The following is a 4,509-nucleotide window of genomic DNA, read 5'->3' as shown; positions in this document are numbered from 1 at the left end:
ATGTGTGGTCACAGGGCACACACATTTACATGTACATGCACATGCACATACAACAAAAACATACCACATATGCTCTATACATATTACACACACACACACACACATACACACACACAGAGAGACAGAAAGAGAGAGAGAAAAGAAAATAATAAGGGTAATGCTCATAAGTTATGTAGGATAGTGCTATAGCTTGGATTTAGAATGTTCCCCAAAGCCCCATGAGTTGTTGAACGTTTGTTCCCCACATGGCACTATCAGAAGGTGGTGTAGAAGATGGATGCCAGCAAATTGTATTTAGAACACGGGGAGAATATTCGTGAATAGGACAATGGTCTCATCATAACTTCCTGTCTTTTTGGCTTCCTGTCCATGAAGTGAAAAGCTTTGTTCCATCCCAATTCCACCGTGACATACTACCTCACCATATGCCCAAAGTAACAGGGCCATTCAACCAGGACTGAAATCTCTAAAAATGTGAGCCAAAGGAAACTTGTGTTCCTTATAAGTGGATGACCTGTGGTATCTGTTATAGTATCAGAAAACTAGTACAATCAAGGAATAGTTCCCTAATGGGAAGAGAATGAGAATGTCAGTCATGTGAATGTTGGAAGAGAAAGCATTCCAGGCAGCAGGTACAAGGACACTGAGTCAGGGACCTGGATTGGATTCTCCAAGAAGTTACACAAAGCCGAGGTTTCATAGCTTCCCATGCATTTTTCAATAGGATAAGAAAGTAAGCTTCATAGTTCTGCTGTGAAATAAGTAATGACAATGTAAAAACGTTGTGGTTTTAGTTCCTAACTGCTGTGAGTAAGTAACACTATCTTTGTCATAGTGAGGATTTGTCAAGAGATGGTGCTACCTTGTGAACTCAGATCAGTGGAGAATGAACTACTAGTTACTTCATCCTAGTAGCCAAACACAAATTCCCTGTAGTGATGGAGGTAAGTTCGAACCCCACATTCCCATTACTTATGATGTATGTAAATTTGGATAAGTCAGCTTATCCATATAAGTTTATGCTTTGCAATCTGTAATATAGAGATGATAATGATTGTTCTTCAGGGTTATTGGAGGATTAAAGAGAAGACCAAGGGCTGGAGAGATTGCTTAGTTCTTAAGGCACTTGCCTACACAGCCTAAGGAACCAGGTTTCATTTCCCAGGACTCATGTAAAGCAAGATGCACAAATTGGTTCATGCTACTGGTGTTCATTTGCAATGGCTAAAGGCCCTAGCGTGTCCGTTCTCTCTCTCTCTCTCTTTCTAACTCTCCCCTTGCCAGTAAATAAAAATTTAGGAACAGGATGGAGAAGAAGCAAGGACAATCCCTAGACCGATCAAAGCCACACGCTGCTGCATCACTACATTCAGCACCTACAGCCCCCACCCAAGCTGCCTCCATTCCCAGAGGAAAGGCTGAAGGGGATGCTAACAGGGACAAAGCCAAGGGGAAGGACGAACCACAGAGAAGACCCACAAGTCGTCTGCTAAACCTACTCCTCCCAAGCCAGAGCCCAAGCCTGAAAAGACCCCTGCAAAGAAGGGAATGAAGGTACCCAAAGGGAAAAAGGGAAAAGCTGAGGCTGGCACAGAGGGGAATAACCCTGCAGAAAACAGAGATGCCAAAGCAGACCCGGCACAGAAAGCCGGAGCTGCTGGAGATGTCAAGGGAAGCATGTGCATTTTTGAGAACTGTGTGCTTCTGGTGACTATACAGTTTGAAATACTATTTTTATCAAGTTTTATTAAAATGTAGAATTTTGTCTTACTTTTATTTTAAAGCTGTGTTGTTAGCACACAGAACACTTTGTGTTGTTGTTGTTGTTATTTTGGGGGGGGGGGACAAATGTCACTAACAGAAGGTCTCCCAAGCTGGAGTGATGGGAAAATACCTTTCCTGCTAGTTTTGAAAGATTCCCCTTGGCTCCTGAGAGGAGGGATTCCCTGATATTGACACAGTAGCCAGCCTTGGCACAAATGCCCTGTGGCATGAGAAAAGGCAAAGCCCATTTCATGTTCTCCCCTCCACCATCAGCATAGACTCAACTCCCTTAAGACCAGAGACCTGCTGGGCGTGGTGGCACACACCTTTAATCCCAGCACTTGGGAGGCAGAGGTAGGAGGATCGCTGTGACTTTGAGGCCACCCTGAGACTCCATGTTGAATTCCAGGTCAGCTTGGGCTAGAGTGAGACCCTACCTCGTAAAACAAGCAAACAAACAAACAGAGACCTGTTGGGGACCTGACTCCTTCACACTGGTTTTGCCAGTGTGTCAGGTGACCCGGGCTTGGCAGTGAAGTCATTGAGATGATGTCATTCCTCCCAAGAGCTGTGGCTTTTCTCAACAATTGTGGATTTTTCAGATTAATAATACTTTAATTTTCAGTTCAGTTCCTGAAAGTCAAGGTCGGCTTGTGAAACAACATACTCAATGCGAAATGTCACCCCCACTCTAAACTTCCCTGTTCCGAGCATCACATGAAGACTTCATTGAAGTTCATAGTGGCTTCCCGATTTTGGTAGCCCACAAAAGAAAGGAGCTTGGGAGTTCTTGCATATGGTGTTGCTGAGTGTCTGCCCATGTCCTGCCTGAAATACCATGACGGTTTATGAAATTTATCTTTAATAAAGCTGTATATGGTTTGGCTTGGAAAAAAAATTTTTAAAGGGAACACCAAGACTAAAAAAATAACAATAATTATGATGAACCAGGTGTGGCGGCACACACTTTTAATCCCAGCACTCAGAAAGAAGAAGTAGGAGGATCACTGCGAGTTTGAGGCTACCAACCTGAGACTACAGAGTGAATTCTAGGTCGACCTGGGTTAGAGTGAGACCCTAACTTGGAACAAACAAAACAAAACGATGATAATGGTGATCATAATCAGCTCTTTGTGACCGAGACAAACATCCAACTGGACTCAGCTTATGGGAGGAAGGGGTTTCTTCCAGGCTTAGAGAGCCCAGGGAAACTCCGCCCAGGGCAGAAGACGCTGGCTCCCTTCATAGACGCAAGCACAGAGAAAGCACTGCAGCACCCAAGCGCCAACAGCAGCTGCACCAGCAAGCAGGAACCACCGGAGCTCGAGCTGTTCTGAACACACCTGGTAGGGCTGGACGGAAAGATCACCCCAAAATATACTTTAGGGCCAGACCCCAGGATCCACCCCCAGTGACATGCACCCTTGCAGCAGGGATCCATGTGCTCAAGGCTCAAGTACAAACGTTTAATCAAAAAAGTTGACTAACGGCTGGAGAGATGGCTTAGCGGTTAAGCGCTTGCCTGTGAAGCCTAAGGACCCCGGTTCGAGGCTCGGTTCCCCAGGTCCCACGTTAGCCAGATGCACAAGGGGGTGCATGCGTCTGGAGTTCGTTTGCAGAGGCTGGAAGCCCTGGAGCACCCATTCTCTCTCTCTCCCTCTATCTGTCTTTCTCTCTGTGCCTGTCGCTCTCAAATAAATAAATAAATTTTTTTTTTAAAAAAAGTTGACTGAGTTCATGGGGCCATACATTTAAACTAACACATTCAAACTACTACAGTGATGATGGTAAATGTATTAAATATAAACCAGCTGCAGGCTTGCTACAAAGCTGTTTCCCTCAGCCAATGCATTCCATCTTCGTGAGATACCTTATGCCCATTTTACACATGAAAAGTCCAAATCTAAATAATCTGCCCTGTATTGTACTGTGACTGCAAAACATCCCCATAGTCTCATACGCTCGAGGGGAGAAGTGGTCACTGTAGGCAGACCTTGAGGCTTTACACCCAGCCTTAGTTCGTGTCTGACTATGAATGCAATGAAACCAGCTGCCTCTGCTCCTATGGCGATCCCTGTTTTCCCATCGTGATGGACCGTAACATCCTTTTGAGCTGTGATCCAGAATAAATTTGCCCTCCCTTTAGGTGCCTTTTGACAGGGCTTTGGTCACGGCGATGAGAAAAGTCACTAATAAGGCCCGCAACTAGCAAATCATGGCAAAGTTGGGATCCCTCAGTCTGACGGAGCCTGGGACAGTGACTACTGAATTCTAAGCCTTCTTGTATAGCACCTGGTGTGTATTTAAGGCTCAATAAACGGCAGCAGATGTTACTGCTGTCAATGTTATTATTACAGCATTTCAGAGAAGAGAAACTCCTTTGGAAGCCAAGCACCCATTTGACAAAGCACCAATTTAAAATAATAAGACTGACAGAGTTACACTCATCACCTGGGCTGAGCAGTGAGGTGATCTGCCAGCCAGAACCTCCACTTGCAAAGTGCTACATGGATAAATCATGGATGTGAGTTGCAGGTGAAACCCAGGAAGATATACAGCTTCACTCAAGTCCCAGATACTCTCATGTTAGGAACATAAAGACTCGAGAGAAAAATGCATGGTGAATTTCTTTCAATGTGACTTAATTAGCCTTGTTGATTTCAACTTCCCCACACGTCAACTATAACAGAGTGCTGCCAGGAGACCAGCCCTTCTCCCTAAATTGCTTAGTGACAGTAACCCAAA

General features: G+C 44.8%; 1 pseudogene; it reads left to right on the top strand.

Moving 5' to 3' along the window:
• The first annotated feature begins 1,306 nt into the window (after positions 1-1,306).
• Positions 1,307-3,973, top strand: LOC105943814 (annotated as a pseudogene).
• The last annotated feature ends 536 nt before the right edge of the window (positions 3,974-4,509 follow it).

The sequence above is a fragment of the Jaculus jaculus genome, chromosome 9 (assembly GCF_020740685.1).
Source record: "Jaculus jaculus isolate mJacJac1 chromosome 9, mJacJac1.mat.Y.cur, whole genome shotgun sequence".
NCBI lineage: Eukaryota > Metazoa > Chordata > Mammalia > Rodentia > Dipodidae > Jaculus > Jaculus jaculus.
Note: the sequence above shows the minus strand (reverse complement) of the source record. Positions and strands in the feature narration are given on the sequence as shown.